Here is an 18,541-nt window from a genome sequence, read left to right on the forward strand (position 1 = left end):
GCAAAAAAGAAAACATCAAAGCCAAAAATCCAAAAACACGGCACTGAATATTTTCTGGAAAAACGCAAAAGGGTTTTAGTCAATAATGGTGAGGAAATCTGCCTCTAAGAGAGAAAAAACCTTTATCAGAATCTGAATCCACTCAATAAACTAATACCTAAATCATGAAAAACAGTGTAGCAAACCTTAGAACATCAAAAGAGAGGGGTAGATATAGGTCTAACAGAATTGCTTTAACATAATCCAGATTCATTTAACTCTAGAAGTTATTTTATTTCTTGGAGACACATAGTTTTGTTCATATATTTGCTTAAAATGTTGAGCTTTCCAAGGTTTAAAGTTATTTAGGGGTAGTTTCCCACAGTTACATCACTTTTTTCTCACAAAAGTCTTCAGTTTAACCTTTTTAAATTATTTTTTTCTGACTCACTAAGGGAAATAGCCCTTTAACCTTTTAGCGTGCTCGGAAAGATTCCCGTAATGACAGAATGGTTCATAAATTGCCGAAATGATTTTGGTCAAATGACAGTCACTGATCTATTTAGGTCTCAGAAGTGCCACAAACCATCACAGGAACTTCACTGCCTAAATGCTTCATTATGTCTCCACAGATTTATGTTGCATGTCTGAAAAGAAGTAACTTATCTAGATGAAAAAAAATCATCCAGTTTGTGTCTGGAATGATAGAACAAAGCTATGAGACACAGGAATAATGAGGCCTAAAAACGTGAAAAAGTCCTCTTCAAGCTTAGATGGAGAGTGTTTTACAGCAGCTAAAGCGGAGGTCTGACCTCTGGAGTGCACACATGCATACAGGAAACCCACGGAGAGGGAGGAAGATCTGTGTTTTACGTTATAGAGGAGGCGAAATGTCATCAGCAGGCGCTCTTTGCTGTTTTTCTCTGTCATTTAAAAAAAAATAGAAAAAAGGTAAATCACTCTCTGACCAAGTGTTGACGGCCGCACAGACAAAAAGGAGGCAGTATTAATCCATGAAAACAAAGGAACGGTTGCAACTTATTAACTGTACAAACATTTCTGTGCTGCTTAGCTCATAAAAGTCTCTTTTGCAGTTATTTTCAGCTGAATTTGCACAGCAGCTGATTTGTCTATAGGTTTTGTCATTTACTGATGCCCAGTTATATTTTATATTTGGTGTGAATTTTTCAGATATCCTGTAAATATCCTACCCTATCTTTTATTTTATTTTACCTTTAACCTTATGACATTCAGAGCGAACGGCAAAGTAAGCATCTCATTGTACAGGGAAACCCGTTTCCTTACTGCACATATGACAATAAACCCCTTTGAATCCTTTCCGAAATGTAAAAGTTTTTACCTGAAACTGTTGCTCATCGAATATAAATTGAATAGTTTTTGAACATTTGCCTGTCCAGCATACCATTTGAACTCAACACAATGTTTCTTCCAGTTCATGAAAGCGTTGGAAACCAGGATCCTCACAGTTTATCCATTCCTCTCCTCTCCTCTCCGTCATGTTTCTTTTGTTTCCACTCGTCTTTCCCAGCGGAGAGCAGTGATCCTGAGCAGCTGTCGGGATTCTGTGCAGCTGCAGGGATAAGGCGGAAGTTGTTAATGGGCCGCTGATTAACATTTAGCAGATAAAAAACAAAGAAATATCCTCTGGGATGTGGTGGAGATTCACCACAAGTTTATGAAGCAATAACATCCCTCAGTTAAATCTGTTGCCTGCCCTACCCCCCCCCCCCCCCCCTTAGAGGATTGCTTAGCTGAAGCTTGAAGATGATGGAGGATAAAAAGCCTTTTATGTTAAATATTGAAGGACAAGAAACAAACTGGGGGGGGGTTTGTAAAAATTGGAACCCAACAAAGTCCAGAAACAGCTACCAAGATTGTTAGAAGTCTTTTAAAGAGACAGAAAGGCACAAAAGAGGCTGAAAGAGGAACAAAGATGGTATGGAAGGGAAGAACTATGTTAATTTCATGTGCTTTCTGCTTTGGAAAAAAGAACAGAGGATTTGGCAGGGTGAGGCTTTGCTGCTGGCCTGCAGAACAAATTTTCCCATCTGCATGCCTCCAAAGCCCTTTTTGTTCCTCTGCATCATTAGCGGATTGAATTCATAGGATCGGCTGTAAAAAAAAAAAAAACTGGGGAAAACACCGTAAAAAAATGAAGCACAGAGAATCAGGCATATAAAACCTCTGAAGTAGTCAACAAGGCTGGAGTTTGCTGCTGGAAAACATGTAAAACAGAGCTGGCGAATTGACAAATAAAGCAAAAATAAAGATGTTAATGATCTCTTTTTTCTTGCGTGGTAGGTGGCGTCATGCAGTAGAGCTTTCTGCAGCTTGTGAAACAAATTGGAGCATCATGGGAAACTGAATCTACAGGGGTTTTTTTAGCAGGGAAGTGTCAGTTCATTATAAATCACCCTCAGAAAAATAAAATCTTTGTGACATAAAGAGAAAACATGAAGGGGAAAGGATCATGAAGACTGTCAGATGGCGTCCTTTTCCCCCAACGAGAAAGGCTGCCCCAGCTGATGCCAGATAGGAAATGACACAATTCTGTGGAAGCACAATGACGCTCCCATGATCTTTTTTTAATATAGTCCGTCTTTGTTTTTGTGGGAAAAAGATCCCCCCTGTGTTTGTCCTCTGCTATAAATGGCAGAGATCTCTTTTTTTCCGTGAAAACAAGTCCATATATACCTGCATTCTGGTTCACCTTCCTGTCCTATCAGAGGCAGTGAGGAGGATGTTTCTGCTTTAGAAAAGATCAAACGCTTCTGACCTGGGATGTACAGCTCTGCCCGTTTCCTCTGAGCATTTTTCTTTCATTGTTTTGCTCCAGTTTTTACGTAAAGGATTAGTCATTCAGGCAAAACCTAGCCATTTTAATATAAATTATGGCTCAGTTTTATAACGGATCCTGATGATCCAAGGCTCCTCTTCCCATTTTTCTCCAAGAACATAAAACCTATGAAATGTTTTCCAGATTAGTCACATGCGAAGGAGAAACTAAAGCCTGAGCAAACCATCTTTCTCAGCAGGCCTCGTCTATAAAACAACGAACTCGTGAACTCTGAGGGATTTGAAATGACTGACATGATTTTGCTGTGGTTTATTGCACGTTTGATCAACTCTTCTGATGGAAGCTGTTTCTCTGACATGAGTGAGCTGGCTTTGATTGCTCAAAAACCAGCTTGTGTTAAAGACCTCATCAAATCAGAAAGTAACATCTTGGGATCGTTTTATAGCTTTGTGTGGAATTCTGCAATCAGAAGACCTTCACCTTTCATCTGGGCCTTGAGTGGGCATGTCAAGGAAAGAAAAACTGGTACAAAAAAACAAAAAGTGGCTGGAAAAAGAGTGAAAGCAACAGCCTGCTGCTATCACTGAAACCTTGGAAGGGAGGATTTAGTCTTCATAGTAATGGCAGAAAGAGGAATTCAGCTTAGATTTTGTTCTGGCAGCGTCCTGCGTGAAAGTCAGAGTCGTAGATCTGTAGGAAATGTCAGGAGAGATGCTTGAAGTGACAGACAGAAACCAGCTGTTTTGTTTGTTAACACAGCATTTTTCATGGCTTAGACTGCCAGCCTAGATCCTAGAAAGAAGCAGGGAATCATTGCTGGTTAGTACAGCAGACCACTGACTGTACATGGACATGAAATGAGGATTTTCTAGCATCTTTAGTCAGTACATCTTTTATTAAAGCCGCACTCCAATCATCTATTGATCTATTTTAAAAGCTTTTAATTTGAATAAAGAAATACTCAGAAATGCAATTTTGAGCTTGATTATCTTTATCCTTTATGTCCTCCATCTTCAGAAAAAAGCTACAAGAACATATAAAAAAATACCACAAAAAATACACTTTCATTGGAGAGGGTCTTTAAAACAAGTGTTTTGCCAAAAGAAACAAAACAAAACAAAAAAACTAAAGAACAAAAAGTGAATAATTCAATCACTGAAAACAAGAAATTATAACCAACACATTTGCAGCAAAATAAAAAGTGCATCAGTCAGCAAGAATATATAATTAATGAGTGTTAAATGTGTTAAAAGCAGAATAAATGATAATAAAAATACCTTAAAGAAACATCATATGACCCCCATGACCACATTTTCAGATGCTTCATCAAGTTCCCCCCCCCCATAATAACTGGTTTGTCACAGACCAGACCGCTACAGGCTGAAAAGTGCTTGAACTTTTTTTTGATCCACCTTTTGGCTTTTTTAGTAACATGCTTGTTCAACAGCGTTGTAGTGTGATAGCTGCAGCCATGCAGCACAAACTAACATTACAAAGGTCATAAATACAATAGAAACTGCAAATAAATATAAAAGACAAGACCCTGCTTTTGTTTCAGAAAACCATATTGCATAAAAAAAAGTCAGATAGTAAATCTACGTTGGTGTGGGAAAAATAAATATTTTACAGAATGAAAAGCTTTGAACTGTTGGGACAAATGCATCCTGGAGAGAGTAGAAAGAAGAGCCTTTGTTTGCCTCTAAGAGATGAAGAGGTTACAAATCTCTGCAATCGTTCATCTGCTGGAGCTGCAGAACCTGAAACAGCAACCATGTGGAGGCCGGTGGTATTATCATACCAGAGGTGCAGACCGCTGAGATCAACATGCAAAGATGGACGTGTCTGGCTTTGATATTAAACACGCTTTATCCACATCTCCTCAAAAAATATGCAATTAAGAGCAATTTATGTTCTCTCGTACATGTCCTCCCCGTTTAAGAAGACAGTTGACATTATTTTCTGATGGATACCAGCGCTGGAAGCATCCATCATATCTGTGTGGTTCTGATAAGATGAGTACAGAAAGGTGACGCTCATATCTTTATTTGGATTTACGAGGTTTTGTGTTTGGCAAAGCTGAAGTAAGAAGACTCTAGGGCAACCATAGCGTGTCCCAGACCAGGACAGGCTTTGAAACCCCATCAGGGGCTGCCTGAAGAGGTGGTGGTGGTAAATCCCTGCATGATTTTGTTAGAAAGATTTCTTTTAGAAGGCAGACTTTGAAGATAAAGATCTTGCATTGAGGTAATGCAACATGCGATCGGGCCTTCTGTAAATGTGTGCAGTTAAAGTGTTTTCCTCCATGGCGAAACATCAAGAGGTTTCTTCACATCTTGCTGAAATTAGGGATGTGGCCCCATGTAATTTGCATGTGCAGGATACGCGAGATAACAACTTGATAAGCTGGTAGTTTAAGTGAGTACACCACATGCATGAACTTATTGCCTGGAGGAACTGATGAATATGCGTTCCAGTTGGGGGGACATAAATCCATGTGGGAATGCAACATGTTCAAGTGATCTTTTAATCATCTACAGGTGATTCTGTGTTTGTTGAGTATTTCTTGTTCTTTCGTCCAGCAGGAAACTGCAGCTTATTCACAGCTCTGCTGCTTAAGTTCTCACAAGGACCAACAAAATAGACCACATCAGTCAAGTTCTGAGGTCTTTACACGGCCTGCCTGACTAACTTTAAAGATCCACTCCCTTACAAATCTGTTTTTATTCTCAGACATACAATTTTGAGCTTCATTTTTCTTTTATATATGTCCTTCATCATCAGAAAAGTGCTACAAGAACATGTTAAAAACACCAAAAACACGAGTGGGCCTTTAATCTCGAAAGCAAAGAACAGAGGGACACAAAAACAAAGTATCTGCAGCTTTTTTCAGAATTTTTATTTTATTTTTAAACAGTTTCCAATCTTCCAAATGTCCAGGAATGATTAAAAAAACATAAGAGAATTGATAAAGCCACTTGGAAATGTCTTCAATTCAAAAAACCAAGTCCAAATGACTTTTTTTACAACTTTTTCTGCAAACAACCCATGATTCCAACTTGCTTTTCATGGAAAGACAGACCTATAGAGTTACACACAGCCTTTTTTCTAATCCACTATATTATATATGAATCTAATATTTCCTCCAGTGGAGGCTCTAATGGCAGTGATAAATGCAGCCATGAGGTTGTCGTAGCGACACCGTCCTGATGGACCTCATTACACTGCCAGACATGCAGACACTCCACAGAACCACACAGGTGGCGGATCTCTGGGGTGAGGGCGACACCTCGTTTGGTTCTGTGCTCCAGACATTTTCTTTCACACATTCACTCGCACGGGCTGCAGCTGCATCCTGCTCAGCCTCACGTGAGCTCACAGCGCCGCTTTCAACAGCCTCTGATGTGAAGCAATGCTACAGGTGTCAGGCCCCAGAGACCCCTGGGATGGCTGGAGGTCCAAACTGTTCTTGACTCAGACTGGAAACGTCCCTTTGAGTCTGTTTGAGTAAAAGCAATGATGATTAGGGCTGCTTTGGACGTTTTGGATATCTGGCACGTGCACTAGCCCGGATGAGATTTAACTGGGAGTCTAAGCATATTAGGTGTAATGTAAACTGGGCTGAGAGCAGTAAACGTGATCGTTATGATTATTAGCAGAAAGCAGCAGCCGTCCATGGGAAACAAATCCTGTACTGACTCTGAATGTTGTGTTTTTATCCTCCCCCCTCCATCATTCTGTCACATTACAAGTCCTTTCTGAGGGATGAGTCAGAGGAATGTGATGTACCATCTGGAAACATCACATTTACACGTTTTCTTAGTTCTGCCTGGAGCTTTGAAGCCATAGCAACACAGTCAAACTTTCCCACAGATCTTTCCGATACTCTGTTTTTTTCCTGGGGTTCTGACTTTGTTGCTTCTCCTTTGATACTCTTGGTGTATCATTTCATATTTGACCGGACCAATCATGATCACTGCAGCTATGACTCTCTGCGGAGCCCGCAGAGACTTCACCTCTCTGGCTGCAGCTGGGGGATCAGAACTCATCCTAATAGATATCCAAACATCAGCTACAGATGTTTATTTACTCTGCTGAGTCCTCCTCGGGGCATCAAGTCGAATGCACTCTTTGCCCTCCGAGCGAAGCCCCTCCAGTCTCTCTCTTAACCTCTGCCTTCACCTCGGGGCGGCTGAGCCCCGCTTCCCCCTCAGCGTATCGTGGAGAATGGGATTCTTAGGGAAATGAGTCCTGGAAAAATGCGTCCAACAAAAACATATGAGATAGTTGACAGAGCAGCAGGACCAAATCCACCGGTGTGACTGTGAGATGAGGAGAAAAAGCAGACATGCAGAGGGCTCTTAGCTTTGTTTTTCATCCTCTCTTCCAAATCCAACTCTTCTTTTTGCCTTATTTAGTCTGATTTAAAAACACACACAAACACCCTTCATGTGGTTTTGTTAGTGTTTTTCTAAACTGACATTTATGCACATCATAATCAGTTTAATTTTCTAATTAAAAAAAAAATAGTTGACTAATTGCTGTCTCTTTATGGAGCCCCAGCCTAAAGGGACATTAAAAAAGTAAAAGGCCAATAATTTAGGCTGTATGGTGGTGTAGTGGTTAGCACCCTTGTCCCATATAAACTCTAAAAAGAAAAATGTTGATCCAACTTAAATGAATCACTTCAACTGGTAACACGTAATTTAATTAAGTATAGTCAACTTAATTTTTTACATCTATCCAACTCTATTTAATATGAGTTGATCTAACTTGAATTTTTTTGTTTATACAACTCAATTTAACACATTAATCTAATTTTACATCATACATTTATCCTACCCAGTACAATGTATTAATGACATTGGTTTTTATATATTTATTTATTTGTTTCACTTTGATTTTACATACATTAAAGTATGGCAAACAGGCCTTGTAATTTCCATATCAAAGACATGAATAAACCCAGCAATGTCTCACATGCACTACAGGGCAGGAGGTTAAATGTCATGAGCTCTGTGTTTGATAACGGGACATACAACATCTTTCCCCACAAGGGGGGTTAGTCATCATCCTTTCCCACACTCCAACTCTTGGTGCAGAAAGAGATAAAGATAACAGGTTAAATTAGTAAAAACAGAGTAAAATAGATACACTGTAAACCCGAATAAGTTCAGTGAACTCAAAATTTTTGAGGAAACAGATTACATAATAATTTTTAAGTTGACTTACTTAAAAAGTATAAGTTATTTGAACTTAAAATCTTTGAGTTGAATAAATTAAAACAATTTAACTAAAACTAAACTATAACTTTTTATTTAACTAACTTAAAGATTCTTACTTTACTGAACTAGAATATTTTGTTTTTATTGAACCTTAATACATTAGTTAATTAACTAAAAAACTTTAATATATCTCAACTCAAAATTAATCATTTGAAGTCTAAACTAGTCTTATTTGTCCTTCTTAGTCAGGGCCATTCTTACAAAAGAAAAACTGAGGCAGAATTGCAATTGCAAGTTTATTTTTGAACCACCTTACAAAAGTACATTTGAACAACTTATGGTACTAGAAAGTGTAAAACCCTGCACAATTTGTGTAAAAAAAAGTGCACAAGCCATAAAAAAAAATCAGTCTTCAAGAAAAGCAAAAAATGAGCACCAATCTTTTTTACACCATTTCCTTATACAACTTTATAAAAAAGAGCATTCTTACATTTCAAGAAAAGCAAAAATTGTGTACCCTTTTCCCACATAAAACTGTATTTTCTTAGTCTGCCCTTTCCCTACAAACATTAGCGCTCCAAAAAATACCCATTTAGGAATGTCGCCTACCACAAGCTCATCTTCCACCACAACTGCTGTACTGAGCGGACAGATATGAACTGAACTTGTATTGTTGTTGCTGACGGTCAGAATGCCAACAGAGGTGCTGCTGATGTCTGCCTCTGGTGACTAATCTGCAAAGAAAAAAAACCAGTGTAGTACTAAAGAAAGAATTGATCATTTGAGGGAAGGAAACTTTATGCAAAAACTACAACCTGAAATTTACATTTTAAGAGAAGGTCAGAAATTACACATCAGGAAAATTATTAAAGTTGATTTAAATTAATGATTTCAAGCATTGTAGTCAGAGCAATAAATAATTTACACATATTTATCAAACTCATTACAGAAATGATGAAATGCATAGATTAAAAAGACAAAAAAAATAAAACAAAACATAAAAGTCACTTAAATCACATTTGCTTAATTCAATACAGTGATCTTTAACTAAAGTCATGTAGAGATTGATTTATTGCTTGAAAAGGATCTGGAAGAACAGAGCTTATATAATACGAAATCAAATGAAATCAAAATAAGGCTACTTGTAAGAGTCCTCATGATTCCATAAGGCACTGTACACAAAAAAATAAACAAAATCTTTTGTAACATGACAATCTGAAAACAGGATCACATTTATTCACCCAAACCCCACCCCTCCCTCCACCTAACCAGTTTCACCAATATAACTCTCAGCTTGTGCCTGATGTTCAGCACCTTCCAGGACACGTCCAGGAATTCCATCCGGCCCAGCTTCTTCCCTAGTATTCACCCTCTGGAACTCTTTCCTGATGTCATGCTCTCACAGTTAGCACTCGTTACTCTCCACCAGGTTGTGTCTCTGTTATGGGGCAGTTTTTCAACTACAGCACAGAACATCTCCATAAAAATGACACAACCTGCTGGAAAGAATGTCACCTTCTTGCCAATGCAACTTAAGAGCAAAGATTCAGTTCAGTTTTATTTATATAGTCCTATGTCTCAACAAAAGTCGTCTCCATGGGCTTCATACCGGCAATTGTACAAGAACATGAAATCATAATACATTAGGTATTGGCTAAACTAAACTAAACAGACTAAACTAAACTGGGCATCCCTGCCATTAGACCCTCTTACACAGTTAGGAAAAACTCCTTTATAAAAAATAAAACAAAGACTCCTCCCCCAGGACGGACAGGCGATGTACCAGAACTCTTTGAGAAAAAATTACATTTTCTAGTTCAACAACTGCATTTTTAAAGTCCAGCAGATTGGCTTCATCCAGATGAAATAGAGGACGGCTGTGGGCCAGAGACGAGCCAGAGGCGAGGTCCACGGTCCACGGTCAGGTACAGGAGCACAAATGAGCTGGAGTGCAATATTTTAGGAGACCATGTGCTTTGCCACATAACATTGCTTTGGCACGACTTTCTGGTTAAGTTGTATTACCCACACAGCTGGAGTATTAACCAGCACACTTTCACTGGTACTATTTAGTGAATAAAACATTATCCGTCATAAAGTACTTACATTCCAAACTTTGAAGAATTGTGGGTCCTCCTCACGTTTGTATATGGGAAGCCAGTACAGGACAGGAGTACCTTTGACATCAGCAGTCTGCTCTTGCTGCACAGAGAAAAAGACAAATTAATATGGCAAACATATTCAAATGACTGCACCCTTTGGTCTGGCTCAGTTCAGTTCATCTAGTCTTTTTAATTATCTTAAAATTGTACAGTTATTTCAAAAAATACACCAAACATAGGATGACATTAAATTCATATTTACAAATGCATTGGCATCAACGTTGATGTTTTTTTCTCCAGTGAAGTAAACATTTACAGTCATTCACTGAATTAGAAACGCTCAGTGATTAATATAAACCGATCCAAGTCAGCCCCTTCTTTTAGCCATACTAATGCATAATGTTGATTATGCCATGCAGTTACACCTCACCTGTTTATCATAGAGGTGCAGAAAGTCACAAAGAGCCTTCCGGTTCGTGCTGCCTTCTGTCTCAAAAAGATCAGCATCCGTGGCGTCTGTCTGTCCAGGTCAAAATAAAACGGTTTTCGCAGGTTGACATTTGTGATGCGATGAAACTCAGCTCACATCTACAAAAAAAAAATTAAAATGTTAAACACAATTTAAAGCTTTTTCAAGCTACTGGTAGCTTGGAAAAACCGCTGCATTTTACAATAGCCTCAATACTCTGTCCACAATATGTAATCTAGGATGCATATTAATATTTTTTTAATATTTGTGCATTAGCTAGAATGACATATTATTTCAGAGGATGTTTAAGGAAGAGACAAAACAGTTATATTAAAATATTTGACATTATGAAACACAAATCACAACCAAACCAGTGGCCAAAATACCGCTTTTTGAGTCTTAAGCAAACTATATGATACATTTAGTACTCTAACTCGAGCCCAATTCAGGACAAAGTAACTGCTACATAACATTAAGGTAGCTTTGACATTTTTCCTTATTTATAATTAATTTAATTTGTCAATAAAGTCAAATGTTCTCCATAGCCGGAGGATTCATTGGACTGGGAGCTGCTCGTGTCTTAAATATTGCAGCCATGTTAATTACAATCAAAACTTACCTTTGCTCTTATTTTTCAAACGCACCGCCGGTTCACTAAAAGAAGATACGAGAACATGTTAGCGTAAGGCAGCTAGCTTAGCCCACATTTGCATTTATTAGGTTACTACGTGAAATACAAGTTACACAAAAAAATAACGATTACCAAATCGCAGAGCCTGTGGTAAAAAGTAGTAGAAAAAAAAGGCAATTCCCACTGAGTCGTATATGTGGCTGTGGCAGCCGCTCTGCCAGAGCTAGCGGTTAGCTAGTAGTAACGGTTAGCTAGCTAGTAGTAACGGTTAGATAATTTAAATTGTGCGCCAACCAACTCGGTAAACGTAAAACTTGAAACTTTGCCCCAACAACTTCTTTTAACCACAAGCAATAATTCTCTGATGACATGATACTGCAAAACATACATAATTGTTTAATTCAGAAAAAATATTCGAAGATACATACAAACTCGTGGAGCACGTCATGAATACAAAGATATACTAGAAGGAACATCAAAAGAAGCAACAAATATATAATACAGAGGCGAAAGTCATAAAATACAATAAAAAATAAAATAATACGACTTACCTAGACGTATGTGCGTTATCGACTTGTGCCAGCTGCCGCTCGCATCAGACCTCCGCCATCTTGAAGACTTCTGTGTCTGAGTTCACGTTCATGGGCGTACATTATGACGTCATCACGTCTCATTACTCATAAGTTTTGACTCCAAGGTTTCATTTACTCAAAATGTTTTAGTCCAATAAAGATATAACTGTGGCAAAAGTTGAATCGGCTTAAAGGTTTTAAGCTGACTCAACTTGTTTGTTACTTTTGAGTTCAGTGATCATAAAACTTTTGAGCTCATTGGACTATCCGGGTTTACAGTGTAGACAACAAAACACAAGGATAAAAAAATCACACTTAAACCCCAATCTGCCCAGACAGAAAATGGTATCCCACAATTCCTTGTGCTGCCTTACGTTGTGACGTCATAACGCATTGACAGCCTCACACCAAAGTTACACCAACTTAATTGAATTAAATTGATTGGAAGTAAAATATCTATCCCAGACAACTACGTGTTATTTTTAAGTTAAATGAACTCAAAAAAATGATTTATTTTCACCAAACTAAATGATTAAGTTAGATCAAAGTAAAAAAGTTCATCTTTCCAACCACAGCCCGAATACTCTTTTTAGAGTAAGAAAATCCCAGCTTCAAATCCCAGCTGGGTCCTTTCTGTGCAGAGTTTGCATGTTCTTCTTGTGCACAGTGTTTTCTCCAGGCTTCGTCCTACAGGCCAAAAACATGTTTCATTGGTAAATTGTGTGATCCTGTGGCCCTGAAACAGACTGGTGACCTGTACAGGATGTGCCTCATCTTTGCCCAACAGTATCTGGGTTGGCTCCAGCAACCCATGTGTCCCTGAATAGGATTTAGCAAGTTCAGTGGAAGGATGGGGTCAAATTTGTCAGACGAAATCACAATCCAGAAAACAAACTTCACCCCTAAGTGTCCACGTCTCAAACACAACATGTGGGTTTTAGTGAAGTCAAAGAGCAGGATCAGAGACTGCTGTGGTTTACAAAGACGTATACAGTGTTCCCTCGCCATATATAATGGTTTACCTTTCAGGATCTCGCTGATTCAGGGATTTTTTTCAGTGCAATTTTGCGTACTTATATTTATTTAATTATTTTCAAACCTTGTACTGTGTTCTCTGTCTTGATTGGCTGTTGGCCATTGTCAATTAATCTACTTTATGCCTTGTTTCCTGTACAGCATGCGTTCAGTTTGCTAAATCTACGTAAATCTTCTATCACGAAAGCAGATATTTGTTTTCATACTACAAAACTGGACTATGTTCCCTATGAAGGTTTGAACTTTGAAAGTCAGAAAAGAGTGAAAATAAATAAAACAATTATAAAGTGTGTAGTGATGGGTTTCACAGTCTTAAAAAATCTACAGTCCTACTTTGCAGATTCCACCTATTGCAGGTTATTTATGGAACGTATTCCCTGTGGCAAACGAGAAAATATGTTATATCGAAAATGAATCATGGCATCTGGACTTAAAACTTCTTTTCTTTAGAAGTTTCCCCACTTATCTAAGTGGCTTCATCAGCCTCATCCGCTGTTTGAGTCGGTGGTGAAACATACTAACATCAGTCCAGATGCCATGACTCAACTTCAAGATAAAAGAGAACCTGCATCTAAAAGACATATATCCTCCTGACTGCCAGAGAAAAATAAATAAACTACAATTCCCAGAGCCCATATTTGGTATCATTGAAAATTTAGAGATGTCCTCTACAGAAAACAAATTTGCATTACAGTCAGGAGGATAAAGCATTTTCTTTTGCAGTTTTATATCAATCTGCAGTCAAATGAAATTAAAATAAAACAGCATCGCCTGCTGCAAACGTAAAAACTTTGACTCATACTTGCCATGTTGATTCAGGAAATGCTAGTCTTCTTTCTGTCCCACACTGATGACCTCATCATGTAAAACACCAGTCCCTATGGCCGTCTCTGTTTAACTGACAGTGTTGTTTCTGAGCAGATACAGAATAAACAAGAACCAGGAGGGCCAGCCAGCTCAGACATGAAGTATTAATGTAGCCTGAAAGTGTGTACATGATGTGAAGACTTCATCAATCTCTTAAAATCATAATAAGGTGCAGTAGAGGTGAAGGTAAAACATATATGAACCGCAACAAACAGATGATCAACTTCAAACCTTTCTGCTTAAAAAGTTCACTTCGGAGCCTTTTCAATGTTTAATCAGCAAGAAAAAGGCTCAGACTCTGCAGACAGATGGAATAACACAGAGACTTTCCGGCCTGTTGTTTATCAATTTATTTTATTCTTCTCAGGGGTCAGAGGTTTGGAGGCTGGACCGTTCCCATCCGGTTCTGAGTTTGTCATTCCCAAACGATGCACCCCAAGGGACAGTCTGGGCCCAGATTAAATTTATGGTGTCAGACAGGGGGACCTTTAATAGAACCTGGATTTTGGGACGACATACGTGCCTACACATGCAGGCAGAAAATACACAAAAACGAGTGCAAAACACAGAAATGATGTACAGATGTTGAAGCAATAATAGTAAATACAGAATGGAAACACATGAAAAGTGCTTTTTTATATATAAATAAAGTTTACTTTGATTTAAATTAAAAACAGTATCTGGAAAAATTGACTGTGTTTGGGGTTTTTATGGCAAAAATCAAGATCACTGCTTCTACTTTAAGTAAAGAAAGGGATTCTACTGCCCCTTGTGGCTATGAAGAGTAGTGTTGAATTTTCTTTTTTATTCCAATTTTCTTTTTAGGACAGGATTTGTTCTAAATCTGTGCAGGATATCAAGATATTATCACTAAAAACAAGACTATCATATTAGCCAGGAAAACATAATTCACACTTAAGTTGTTAGGAGGTTAAATTGTCTGTTCCTCAGCCTAAAATAAAGAAAACAGGATTCTTCCGTTTTGAAAATGCCACTCAAGCTGGTAGAAAGACCTTAGGCATCATTTTCTGCTTTCAAATTAAAAAATGTCTCATTTCCATTTACTTTTAAAAGTTTAATTCTATTTTATTTTGCCTTTTTAAGATTTAAGCAGCCAATAAACCGGTATTTTTCTGAGTCTGGCTCTTTCTGCCGTTGATGGAAAGTCAAACTATATCCCATAATATTTGTTGTTTTAGATCTCAAGTAATTCAAAACAAACAAAAGAAAATTATTTTATATATGAGGACTGTATATCAGTCCTGATATACATCTCAGCTGCACCCGTCTATCTTTACCTCCTTTTTTGAGTTCCGTTATGAATAAAGTTTTATATTAAGAAACAGAAACTAGACTTTCATAGCCCTCTCACAATGTTGCTTTTGTAGTTTAGTCTTTTTTTCCACTTCGTTTAATTAAATAATATATTTTATTAAGCATTAAGATAATAATTTAATTTTATCATTTCTTCACATCTATAAATTTTCAAATTTACTGATTTTGTTTTTATTTGACACTTGGTTTTACTGTCTACTACGAATATCCATCTGTTCCCATATTTGATACTGAAAATCAAATTATACTTGGCCATAGATAAGCTGTTAAAGCAAGAACGAGTTTTAAAACACTGATGTCAAGTAAATTTATTTTATTACTAATATAAATATTGCAAACTACTTGAGTTAATTACATATTCCACATTTACTTGCAGCTTTAAACTGTAAGTAAGACAATTCAATTAAAGTGTTTTAATTCATTTCTTTTAAAAACTTTTTTTGTTCGTGTAAAAGCATCCGTTGGAAACAAACTGACAGATTTATAAAGAAATCTCCAAAATGTCTGCTGGATCTCCCCAGTTTTTCTAATTGCATTATTTAAAATGAAAGTTTTTACTTGAAGGAGTCATCATCAAACTGTCTAACATGTGACCCTCCTGCTTTATTCCTGGGTCACATTTGTCTTCAGACAGTTACATTTTATTTTGACGGGTCACTAATCTGTCACAAAGTGACGTCGGGGTCTGTCTTCCAAGTTTTTTTCACTGATCACACCTGGTTTAAGTTCATCACAGCTGTATCTGCGTGGGTTAATTGCTTCCCATGAGTGCTAAACTCCATGGTTCTGAATTATAACCCTAAGTGGTCTGTGCTTTTTTAGAACAGACAGAATCTGGCTTCCACAGAAGTCACGTTTCACTCACACAGGCAGGAATGGAACTCAGGCAGACAAAGGAGGGTAAAAAGACGTGCAAAGGAAGGTTGGAACACTTCAAATCTTGAGGAGGAAGGGAGGAAATGCAGGATGGAAGTAGCAGAAACAGATAAGGGTAGGGAGTGTGGATGGGAGGAGGAAGTGGGACTGTGAGGGACTGGTGTAATGAGTGTGAAAGGATGCAAGATTTTAGCCAAGAACTAAAAAAGCTGAACCTTAAACGGTGACTCGAGCTTTTCTTTAAAGCTCTTTGGTTCAGTTGAGCAGAATTACAACATCATCTCTCCTAAACCTTGTCTCTGAGGAACCAGGGCAGCATTTCAAGAAAATTAATATTGCCCAGCGCTACCTATACATTTTTTCTTCTAGGTCAGAGCATGAAGACAGAAATGTAGCTTTAACAACATTTACAGATTTATCAGAAGTAGAGTTTGGCTGAAATTCCACCAAAGCTCATGTTTATTTTCCAGAATGTCTATGTCAAACTAGTATATCAGCCCCATATTTAGGTCACGCTCCACCATAATAAGCAAGACATCCTGACAAGGATCTATCCAACCATTTGTCCATTTTCTGAATCACATTTGGGGTCATGGGGTTGCTGGAGCCAACCCAGCTACTGTTGGGTGACGGCAGGCCAGGTAAACCCTGAACAGTTTTTTTCCGTCTGTTGCAGGATCACAGGATCAGTCCTACACCCAAAAACTCACATGCTGATTCCTTTCTGCTTAAATTCCTTTCATTGCTGTCAATTTTTTACCCAACGTACTTCAAGGAAGCACAAATGAGTGTCATTTTTTTGTTATTTATACTCAAATCTTAATCATTTCCAAGAATTATTTTTCTTATCATAAAGCTTCTGCACATTTACAGGCTAACCATTTTCAAGCCCTTGTTTTGACTTGGTTTATTCCTGGGGCCTGTTTCACAAAGGAGGTTAAGTGTAAACTCTGAGTTCATAAACCCGGAAATCAGGGAAACCCTGGGTTTTCCGTTTCAGAATCGGAGGTTTGTCAAACCAGAGAAAGCAGAGTAAGTCAAACCCGTTTCTGAAAGAGAGTTAACTTTTACTCGGAGTCAGTATCCATGGTTACTTATGCTGTGAACCTAACCTGGTCGGGAGCAGGTTTTATTCTCCAAACTCGAAGTTTTTGCCGGTCCCCTCCCCTTTTTAAAGACGAAGCACTATATTTGGCTTCAACCTTCATTGCCCACATTTCCGTCACGCGATCTAAGTGACAAGAATGGCTTGTCCTTTTTTGGAGGACCCAATAGATGAGGAGGCTGCATTAATTCGTAGAGAATTACATTTACGTCGTACGAGGATTTTGAGACCTCGACTCGATGTTTTGTCATTTCCCCATACGTTTTTGTTTGAGCGTTACCGTTTTTCGTTGCAGTCAATTACATATACAAAATGAAAACAACATTAGGTCTTGCTATGTAGATGTTTCATATGTCAAATATTGTCAACAAAGCCTACATCCATGACATGCTCACATTTGACCTGATTGAATTATGTTTTTATACTTCATTTTTAGCTGCTGCCATGTTTCTTTTAATTCCTGCAGGATTGCATCTACATGAAAATGAAATCAGGGACATTGAATTAGATTAATGTAACAATTACTTTTTGGAAACACAATTTTCTAGCACTGCTTACTTTCTTAATCCCATATAAACCTATACCACTTGATCAATACAGGGGTAGTGTTGCAGCGTGTGTGTGCTGAGCGGGGTGCAATCCACGAGAGACAAGGGGAGGGGCGATTGCAGGTGCAGATGGGGGGGGGGGGGGGGGGGTGAGCACGGATGAGGAGGACGGAGAAGGTGTCATTCCCAGAATAACTGTTTTGGAGTCATTCTTATTCCGCTCTGGAGGTTGAGGGTTTCCAACGGGAAGTGAACCTAGAAGGAGAATTCCCTTCAGCCCTGAAGGAAATCTCCCCTGCGCTTTTGACCACGCACGGTCGGAAAGACGAGAGAAAAGAAGGAAGTCTTTGCGCAGCGAAAGGTTCAACAGTAGACAAAAGTTCACTTTTAAAAACACAATTGCATGTATTAATATTAAAATGACCAACGTTTGCTAGAGGGGAAGGTTAACAAAAAAGTCCTCTAAACATTACCGACGTTAAATGCATTTTCCCCCAGATTGGTTCTGTACACTATGCAGCATTTCATGCATTTACACCAGGAATAACACTTCAAAAGTACACCTAAATATCACCATTTTTTATTTCACACCTTACGCTATTTAAAAAGTTATTACAGTCAATATTTATAACAATGATTTAAATGCAAACTTAGGCATTAACTTGAGCAGCTATGTTTTCCACGCTAACTGTCTCTGTTTTGCAGATGCAGCGGTGTTGCTTTTCTTCTGGAATATGTTCTCATATTCACTGCAACTCTGCAGCAGCACGTCAAGTTCAGCTGGCGAAAAATACGCAGACCTCTTTGTTTTCACGGTTGCCATGGTGACTCGTGATATCTGCGCTCCATTGATAATGGCTTCTTATAGACGCGGTGCGCACGCTCACCTCCGAATCAGTCCACTCAGAGTTGATTGATCTAACGCGGATCAGCTGCTCTGAAACTGAAAACTCAGAGTTGTCAATCTCTCGATTGACCAACT

General features: G+C 38.3%; 1 protein-coding gene and 1 long non-coding RNA gene across 3 annotated transcripts in view; one reads left to right on the forward strand and one right to left on the reverse strand.

Moving 5' to 3' along the window:
- The window catches only part of col4a2 (collagen type IV alpha 2 chain), an 82,006-nt gene that overhangs the window by 39,682 nt on the left and 23,783 nt on the right, over positions 1-18,541 (forward strand). The gene's annotated exons all lie outside the window — the stretch shown is intronic.
- LOC105358762 lies at positions 8,304-12,067 on the reverse strand. Its single transcript, XR_002872488.1, has 5 exons — positions 11,773-12,067; positions 11,210-11,244; positions 10,552-10,709; positions 10,126-10,221; positions 8,304-8,753 (listed from the first exon to the last, which is right to left on the reverse strand). It is a non-coding gene; the product is annotated as an uncharacterized LOC105358762 (long non-coding RNA).

The sequence above is a fragment of the Oryzias latipes genome, chromosome 21 (assembly GCF_002234675.1).
Source record: "Oryzias latipes chromosome 21, ASM223467v1".
Lineage (NCBI taxonomy): Eukaryota > Metazoa > Chordata > Actinopteri > Beloniformes > Adrianichthyidae > Oryzias > Oryzias latipes.